Source organism: Euleptes europaea, chromosome 17 (assembly GCF_029931775.1).
Source record: "Euleptes europaea isolate rEulEur1 chromosome 17, rEulEur1.hap1, whole genome shotgun sequence".
NCBI lineage: Eukaryota > Metazoa > Chordata > Lepidosauria > Squamata > Sphaerodactylidae > Euleptes > Euleptes europaea.
Genome location: NC_079328.1, coordinates 10,560,000 through 10,570,651, shown reverse-complemented (window position 1 = coordinate 10,570,651; position 10,652 = coordinate 10,560,000).

Genomic DNA, 10,652 nt, shown 5'->3' with positions numbered 1-10,652 from the left:
TCAAGGTCACAAGGTCTACCGGAAACCAACTCACACAGATCGCTACTTACACAAAAACTCCAACCACCACCCCCGACAGAAAAGAGGAATAATCAAAACATTAATGGACCGTGCAAGACGGATCTGTGAACCACAGTTTCTCAAGGAAGAAACTAACCATCTAAATCACGCACTGCTAGCAAACGGCTACTCCAAGAATGAAATCAGAAGGGCCATTGAACCAAACAAAAATCAGAAAACTCAAGAAAAACAGTCTCCCATAGGAAAGGTATTCTTGCCATTTATTAAAGGAGTCACTGATAGGATGGAGAAACTTTTGAAAAAACATAACCTACAAACAGTGTTTAAACCCACCAAGAAAATACAACAAATGCTACGATCAGCAAAAGACAAAAGAGACCCCCTCACCTCTGCAGGAGTATATCGTATACCTTGCAGCTGTGGAGAAGTTTACATCGGGACCACAAAACGCAGCATACAAACAAGGATAAAAGAACATGAAAGATACTGCAGACTTGGCCAACCTGAGAAATCAGCAGTGGCTGAACATGGACTGACACAAACAGGACACAGGGTCTTATTCCAAAACACTGAAAGACTGGACAATTCTACCAACTATTTTGTCAGATTGCACAGAGAAGCCATTGAAATTCACAAACATCAGCACAACTTTAACAGAAAAGAGGAGAGTTTAAGAATGAATAAGGCTTGGCTTCCTGCCCTGAAAAACCTCCAGACAAAGACAACATTCAACAATAGCCATACAGATTAGTTTTGGATTACACACATTAACAGATCACTTCAGGATACAATGGTTCCATATTAACATACCATACCCTCATTAGCACATTATCTTGATACTTACAGGACAATACTTTTGCAGGACAATACTCAGCTCAAACCCAACCCCTTTCTGACTATATATTACTCTTTCTACACCCTTGACACTGAGAGACACTGTCCTTCAGTGTTACTACTCTGAAGATGCCTGCCACAGTTGCTGGCGAAACGTCAGGAAAGAAAATTCCAAGACCACGGTTACACAGCCCGGATAACCTACAAGAACCACTAAATGGAGTGTTAGTTCGCTCCGTTCCCCCCCCCCCCCGTTTGCACTCTGTCTCCCTCCCGGCATCTGCACCACAATGGAGACCCGCCCGAGTAATCGCTAGTATGATACCAGGTCCCGCGGAACAATGCCGGGGAGCTCTGGAAGATCATCTAGCTATTGCACGCGTTAATTTCTTGTATGCGTTTTCTTAAGTCGTTACCGGCAGTTAACTTCTGTATTGTTTCTTTGTATCTAAACTTAATCAACCTCATTGTATGTACCCTATATATGTACCAGTATTTCCCCATGCCTGTATTCTAGCCTTAAGTTTCTATGACTTGCTGAACTCGCTGGCTTTCTTAATAAAACTTTAAACTTGCGACTACGTCTGGAGTGAAGTCCCTTATGCAAGGAACGCAACGAGGTACTGAGGTCTGACCCAAGAGCTCATAAAGCCAGCTCACACCCACAACATTGGTTCAGCAGGCAGATCTGTGAGTCTGTGCGATCCACTGGGTAGCCTCCATGCACCCGCGGTCTTGCTGCCTTCATAAATCTCTGGGGATTTTGTCCTTTTACAAAGTTTGAGTTATTTAAATTAATGAAGGTCTTTTATGCATGGGCACTTTGAGTTATTTTCTCTGTCAGCCTGACTCGGTTTTTCATTGGGGTTATGCATGAGTTTTCTGTACCTTAGAGATGACCTCGTGCCCAGCTCGTGCATGTCCAGGTCTTCCCAATCTTGTTGTAATGTGATTCTTTGATTTCCCCTGAGATCAGCCCTGGTCAAATAATCCCCATTTCCATGCATAAGCCAAAGTGTGGGAGAGGGGAGCTGGGAGCTGGTGGTGACGTTTTTCTCACAATAAGAACTACAACCAATTACAAAGCAGTAAGCACTACAGCCAATTACACTACAGTAAGCACTGCAGCCAATTACAAAGCACCGTTTTCAAGGGGTGGGGACTCAGACGCTTCCGGATTCTTGCTGGTGATTCTACAGTACTCTGGAAAACCCAGGACTTTCTCCAGGGCAAATAACAACATGCATAGCATTTTTAGGATTCGGAACAGAAAAGTGGGTCGAGAGCCTCAAACCTCTGGTAAATCTCCCATGCATAAAAGACCGAAGTTGGTTTCTGAGCTTGCTGTAGCCAGGGGAGGAATGCCCTGACCCCCTTACCTGTGGTACTAACTCATCAGCTGCCTAGTTCACTGGGCGCCCTTGGCTTTCTCCTCAATGCTTTTGTGGTTTTCTGGGGTTCCTTTATGGTTATGGTATAGTGGGTCCCTTTCCAGCTACCCCCACAATGCCAGTGTAAGGCAAGCCATTCCCAAATAAATTACACAAAAGGGTTTGTGACTCGGTGGTGGAAAGGGCTGTCAAGTTGCATCCGACTTACAATGACCCCATAGAGTTTTTAAGGCAAGAGACGAACAGAGGTGGTTTGCCATTGCCTGCCTCTGCATAGAGACCCTGGACTTCCTTGGAGGTCTCTCATCCAAGTACTAAATAGGGCTGACCCTGCTTAGTTTCACAGATCTAACCAGCTCAGGCTAGCCTGGTCCATCCAGGGCAGGGCTATGTGATACAGTAAGGGTTCTTTATTCTTCCCACTCACTCTCACACACACACACACACGAATGCACACTCCCTCCATGGATGGAAAATACTAGCAGCTGAGTCTTGTCTCTTATCAGAAGCAGATAAATCAGTGGGGTTGGGGGAAAAGGATCCATCAGAAAAAATAGTTGGACAAACTCAAGCTTGCAAAACTAAGTCCATTTATCGAATCAGCTCAAATGAAATTTTTACTGGGGGTGCTCCTTTCCAACACCAAAACCAGCTGTGGCTTACTTAGAAGGGGAAATGCTCAGGTGGACGGGATGCATGAGGGCTCTTTCCATTCGTTACTGGGCTAGAATTGATGCACCAGAACTAATGACCTTCGTCGATGTGTTCTCTTTTGTCTGATAATAAATAAGAAGTTTTTCTTCTACAGCCTAATACAGAGAATTATACAGGAGATCTACACTTCTAGTATACTGTTTATGACCGTCCCTAATTAGACAATCGTTAAAATTATCACAGTGACATTTTTCAAATTGGGAAGTGAGATATTAAGGCTAAAATGATTATAACAGAATGAAAATCCCTCTAAGGCGGGTGTTGAACTCATTTGTTACAAGGGCTGGATATGACATAAATGTGACTGGGTCGGGTTATGGCTGAGCCATGCCTTGCTAGCCCAGATTGGGATTGGGGGGCAGGGGGCTGCCTCAGCTGGTGAGCCTGCAGCAAGCTTGCCAGCACAGATTGAGAGAAGGGGGGGTGGCTGCTGTGGCTGGCTCGCGGGCAGCATAAGAGCTCTCAAGGGGCCAGATCTGGCCCCCGGGCCTTATGTCTGACACCCCTGCTCTAAGATGTGATGGTAGTGGAAGCTTACATCCCATTTTTCACTGGAGATGAATATTTTATGGTCTTCACAGAATGTATACTTGAATGAGATTCAGATGACACCTTGTGGAAACATGACTGAACTCCAGCATTTCCTTCTCTGTGCATTTCTTCATTACTCTTTGTTCTCTTGGACAAAAAACATACATTGTGAAAGGGAGTCCACTTTGCATGCAGTCATTAGATAAGTTCCAACTGCAGCTGTGCTTGTCAAAACTGCAGCTGAGATACAAATACTTCAAAATATATGTTTGTGTTAGTGTACCGGGTATTATATCCAAACTGGTATTGCATGCGTAAAGTGCCGTCAAATCTCAGCTGAATTATGGTAACCCCAGCAAGGGGCTTTCAAGGCATGGGAGTCAGCAGAGGTGGTTTGCTGTTGCCTTCCTTGGAGGCCTCCCTCCTTCCTGCTGACGAGATCGGGCTATACCATGCAGCCGGTCAAATATTATGTGCAAATTTTAATATAAAATGTGCAAATTTTAATATGAACAATATGAACACAAAATAATGTGATTCATTTCCCCCCACCCCAGACTAACAGTGCCATACAAAACAGAGTTGTGCCCTTCTAAACTCATTACCTTCAGTGGATTTAGAAGGCATAACTCTGTTTAGGATTGCACTGTAAATATAGGGAATATGCGAATGCTTAAATTTACGCTGTAGCAAAACAGACCAAGGAATAAATGTCACACCATTCTAAAGTGAGATTAACAAACAAACAAACAAAAAGTGGAAATCACTGTGGTACAAGTTGGAGACCTACATGGAATTGGTCGGGGGGGAGGAGATACAAAACTTAAAACTGACATGAAGTCCAATCCTCTACAATACATAGTAATTTGGAATCAAGCCACACTGAGCTCACTGAGCGTTCTCCAAAGTAAGTGAGCATAGGATTGCAGTCTCAATCTCTTTCTTAACAATAGTTTAAATCCCAATAAATTCTACTGAACTGTGCCTCTGTTTTCTACAAAAACAGTTTATCATTTCTATACTTCTAATATAGCATAGACCCTTTAAATCAAATCAAATCAAAGGAACATATAGGTGTATATAGTCATGTCATATTGTGAAAACTGAGGCGTGTGTATACCAGCGGCTGTCACACGCACGGGTATTTTTTATTTGTTTATTTTTATTTATTATTTATTTTATTTTTTAAAATGTTATGCCGCCTTTCCACCCAATCATGGCCCACAAGGCAGCAAACATTAAAACGGTAAAAAAAAAAAACCCAGTTACAATTATACATTAAATTTAAAACACATAAATAGGCAGCACTAGAAGCACGATACTGCTATTGGGGGTATGCCAAATGAAACAAAAAAGTCTCCGCCCTGTGGCAGAAGACACCAGTGGAGGGAGACAGATTAATCTCCCTGGGGAAGGAGTTCCAAAACTTTGGTGCTATGACAAAGAAGGCCCTTCTCAAGGTTGCCACCTGTCTAGCCTCAGATGGTGGGGGCAACCGAAGCAGGGCCTTCAAGGATGACCAAAGTGAGTGGCTAGGTTCATTTGGAGAAGGCATGTTGGTCCCAGGCCGCACAGCACTTTAAAGGGCAATCCCAACACCTGGAATTAAGCATAGAAGCAAATTGGAAGCCAGTGTAGATGGAACAAGACTGGAGTGGTATGGTTTCTACATCCCACTCCGGTCAACACCCTGGCCACAGCATTCTGCACCAGCTGTAGTTTTCTGATCCTTTTCAGAGGCAGCCCCCACATAGAGTGCATTGCTGTAAACTGATCTGGATGTTACCAGGGCATGCACCACAGTGGCAAGAACCTTTCCTCCCAGGGAGGACCAAAACTGGTGAGAGGTACCCCTGACCTCTACTGCCACTTGTTTATCCAATAGGAGGGAAAGGTCCGGTAGCACCCCACAAGCTACGAACGTGCTCCTTTAGGGGAAGCGCAGCCTCATCCAGAAGAGGAGATAACCCATTTCCTGGGCTGACCTTTCCCCCCATCAGTAGCACCTCCGTTTTGTTGGATTAAGTTTCAGCTTGTTCGCCCTCATCCTTCCCAAAACTGCCGCCAGGAAACTGTTCACTGTTTCCACAGCCTCACTGGGATCTGCTGGTAGGGCGAGACAGATCTGAGTGTCACCGGTATATCGCTGGCAACTCAATCCATATCTCCGGATGACCTCTCCCAGTGGCTTTACATAGAGGTTGCAAAGCATGGGGGAGAAGATGGAACCTTGGGGAACCCGCAGGTGACAGGCCAAGGGGCAGAGCAGCAGTCCCCCGGCACCACACTCTGAAACCTACCCTCGAGGTAGGACTGGAACCACCACAGAACAGTTCCTCCCAGTCCCAAGAGGTGATCCAGAAGGATATTACGATAGATTGTACCAAAGGCTGCCGAGAGGTCCGGGAGAATTAACCGGGTTGCGCTCCCCCTGTCCATTTCCTGGCAAATGTCATCCACCAGGGCTAGGGTTGCCAACCTCCAGGTAGTAGCTGGAGATCTCCCGCTATTACAACTGATCTCCAGCCGATAGAGATCAGTTCACCTGGAGAAAATGGTTGCTTTGGCAATTGGACTCTATGACATTGAAGTCACTCCCCTCCCCAAACCCCACCCTCCCCAGGCTCTGCCAGTGGTGAAGAGGGACCTGGCAACCCTAACCAGGGCGACTGTCAGCGAGGGCACCCAGTCGGGCCCCAGATAAGCAAGCTCCATGTTCTCCCCCCCCCCCGTCTCGTGGGAAAGTCTCTTCTGTTTGGGAGGAAGGGGCGAAGGCCGGAGGCACTAATCCTTCCACTTCAAAGCCTTCCTATTGTAAATCAACTATCTCTTCTCAAGGTGTCAATTCTGCCAGAAACCTGGCACCTCTACAAGCTTGAAAGAACCCTGATGTTTTGCATTTCAAAGATTACTTGTAATCAATTCTAGTGTGTGTCCCCTATAAAGATAGCCTGTATTTTCCCCATCTGTATTCTGACCTTAAGGTTGTATAGACCTACTGAACCCGTTTGCTTTCTTAATAAAACTTTAAACTCTCTGCAACTTCTGGAGTGAAGTTACGATTGCTGAGATGCAATGAAGTACTGAAGTCTGACAGTGACCAAGGCTTTTGCAGTCCCATAACCAGGCTTGAAACCAGATTGGAATGGATCCAAACAACCCAGTTCATTCAGGAAACCCTGAAGTTGTCCAGCCCCCACTCGTTCAGTCTCCTTGTTCAAGAATGGTACATTTGGAGCTGGAAGGTAATTATTCAACTCTCCTGAGTCCAGAGTAGGTTTCTTTAGGACTGGACGCACCACTGCTTGCTTCAAGGTGGGAGCGACCACCCTGTTTCTCAGGGAGACATTTCCTGGGTCCCGTCCACCAGGCCCTCCCTGGCAGATTTAAGCAGCCAGGAGGGGCAGGGGTCATTCAATCAGGTGGTAGGTCTCAAACTTTCCAGCATCTTGTCCACATCCTTAGACTACAGAAGCAGAAAGGTGTCCCACACAACTGGACAAACTGGCACCCTGGGAACATCCGATCCTGTTGCTGCTAATGTAAAGTCCAAATCAGAACAGATGCAAGAGATTTTATCGGCCAAGGGCTTAGCAAAATGATCACAGGGGGCTGTAGATCAGTCCACCTCTTCCCTTTGGACAGAACCCAATTGGTCGCTGACCACTCAGAAAAATTCTGCAGATCTCCACTGTGGATGTAATGGTGGCAGAAAAGTATTGCTTCTTTGCTGTTAGGCCATGTATGCATGGTCGATTTTAAAGCTCGTTCAAAGCTCTTTTTTAAAACCCGACCTTTAAAATGATTACTCATGGCCCCGAATTAGAAGGAAAAGTCCGCGGTTGTCTGGAGCTTGGAATTATGCTTTGGATCCCAACGCGCAGAAATCTGACCCAAGAGGGTTGGGTTATTTTTACAGTTCCTCCCACACAGCCATATGTCCTCCTTTGGGGCAGGCCCTACCCCTTTATCCTCCTTCCTGGACATGTGGACTTTGTTCCCCTGCCCCTTCCCACATACCCACGAATAAACTTGTTCTTAGATGGTGGTGAGGGGAGCCGTATCCATTTCGCCCAGCTGTTATTTCCCCTTTATTTCTCTGCCCTCCGCCTTCCCGGATATGTTCTCTCTCTCCCCCCCCCTTTCCCCATTACTGCAAATAAACTGTTTTTTTGCATTTTGGTGAGGGGAACCATATTCCTGTCCTCCCCCCCCCCTTATTTTGAGCTAAAATAGCGATATATCGCTATATCACTTTTTCAAGCCAAAGGTTATATTTCCCCGTGTTTTGATTAATGGAATTGGGGTCCCTGCCTCTAAAGATCGTTGGTGGTTTACCTACTTCTATCAACTCCCCCCCTCCTTCCCTCCTTAATTTTCATCTCTGTAACAGATAACAGCCACAATTACTCCTTAACCATGTCCCGTAGTCACTGTACAGGTGTCCTTTCTTTGATTTATCACACCATTCTTTTATTTATTTTTTTATTTTATAATTTTTATTAGATTTTTTTTCTTTAAGAAAACCTAAAAACAAACAAATACAATAAGAAAAAATAAAAAATAACATAAAAATAAAATTACAAAAAAGAATACAAGAAATTGTAAAAGGGTATTCATGTACCATAATTAATACATTCATAATTACTAATTTATAATGTTAAGCAAAGATACCCTTTCCCCTCCACCCACCTAAAGAGTGACCCTTCACCCGACTTCCGCAGAAGTGTCTTAACAGTTTTATTTTATCCATTAATATTATAAATCACATTTGTTAAAAAATTGATTTCTATATCTCATTAATTAATAAAGTAAAGTCCATTTTTGCCAACTTATCCCAATATGAGGTGGCCTTAACCCATGTTTTTTTAAATTCTCCCATATCCTTTCCATGCAGAAATTCTGTTAACCTGGCCATCCTCATATACATCCATAATTTCTCTCTCCAGTCAATGATTGAAGGTTTATTTACTTGTTTCCATACTTTGGCTATCACAATTCTTGCAGCAGCAAAACTGTATTGACAGATAATCCTATCCTGGTCAGATATATTTTTTGGTGGGATTCCCAATAAGCAAAATGATGGTTTCCTTTTTACTCTACTATTAATCAAATTATTTGTTTCCCTTAATATTTTTTTCCAATTTTTTTAAATTTTTTTGCATAACCACCATACATGCATATATGTTCCTCTTTCCTTTCCACATTTCCAACAGATTCCCTTGTCTCCACTATTCATCTTGGATATCATAATTGGGGTTATATGCCATCTATAAAACATTTTATATAAATTTTCTCTGATTTCATTAGTTATTGTAAATTTAAATTCTCTCTTCCATAAATTTTCCCATATATCCAAATCGATATTAAATCCTAAGTCCTTCATCCATTTAATCATAACTGGTTTGATTCTTTCTTGTTCTAGATTGGTCGTAATTAGTAATTTATACATTCTACCTATCAGTCCTTTATTTCCTTTACTTAATACTTTCTCTAACTCAGATTTATTTTTGTTAAATCCAAGCTGATTATCTTTATTAAATATATCTCTTAACCTATAATACACAAACCAATCCTTTATATCTAATTCTTCCCTACTTTTTAAAACCCATTTCTCTTCTTTCCAGTCAATAATATTTCTATACATATCTAAGTTCAGCTGTAATCCTCTTCTCATATGGGCTTCTGTTGGATTAACCCATCCCGGAGTCCTTTTTTCTAAAATCCTTCTATATTTTTTCCAAATTTGTAATAACCCTGCTCTAATTATATGAATATTAAAATCCCTATTTACCTTTTCCTTCTCATACCACAAATATGCATGCCAGCCAAAGCGGAGATTATAACCTTCTAATTCTAATATTTTGGGATTCTCTAGCATAATCCAGGACTTTAACCAAACAAAACAAGATGCCTCGTAATACATTTTTAAATCTGGCAACCCCAATCCTCCTGTTTCTCTTAACTGAATCAAATTATTATATGCTATTCTATGTTTTGCTTTACCCCACAAAAAGTTTAAAATATCTTTTTTCCAGATTTTAAATATTTTAGATCCATTAATAATTGGTAAATTTTGAAATAAAAAAAGCATTTTAGGTAATACCATCATTTTAATTACCGAAATTCTACCCCATAATGATAAAGGTATTTTTTCCCAATTCTTCAGATCTATATTGATTTGCTGCCAAGTTTTAATATAATTATTTTTAAATAGATTAAAATTATTTGAGGTTAACCAAATACCCAAATATTTTACCCGATGTTCAATACAAAAACCAGTACATTTTGATAATTCTTGCTGCTGCAAAGATGTGATATTTTTAACCAAAATTTTTGTTTTATTTTTATTTATTTTAAAACCTCAACCATTTTATTCCATTCCACAATCTGAGTAATAGGATTAGTTAAAAAACAAACTAAATAATCTGCATATGCTTTAACCTTAAAATGATTTCTCCCTATTTTATAACCTACGATATCTACATTATTTCTAATCTTTCTCAACAATACTTCTAACGTAATAATAAACAATAAAGGTGAAAGAGGGCAACCTTGCCTGGTGCCTTTTTGAATTTCAAATTGTGAAGTTAATTCCCCATTAATCAACAACCTAGCAGTTTGATAAGTATAAATATTAACAGTAGCCGATTGAAATTTCCCCCCGAAATCCATATATTCCAACACTTTTCTCATGAATTTCCAGTTTATGTTGTCAAACGCTTTCTCTGCATGCAAAAATATCATTGCAAAAGGTGTAGTATCAAATTCTGCGTATTCTAAAAGATCTAGCACTACTCTAACATTCTGGCTAATCAATCTTCCTGGAAGGAATCCTGCTTGGTCTTCATGTATAATATTATTTAATACATTTTTCAATCTATTTGCTAAATTTGCTACAAAAAGTTTATAATCGTTATTTAGTAATGATATTGGTCTATAATTTTTAGTTTCTAATAAATCAGAATTTGGTTTAGGAATTAAAACTATGTTTGCTTTTTTCCAAGTATCAGGAATAGATCCGTTCTGTAAACAACTATTCATTACTTTTAATAAATATGGCGAAAGTTCTGAAAACTTTATAATAAAATGCTGTGAATCCATCTTCGCCTGGTGCCTTATCTAATTTACTTTTACCTATTACTGCAGCTAGTTCCTCCT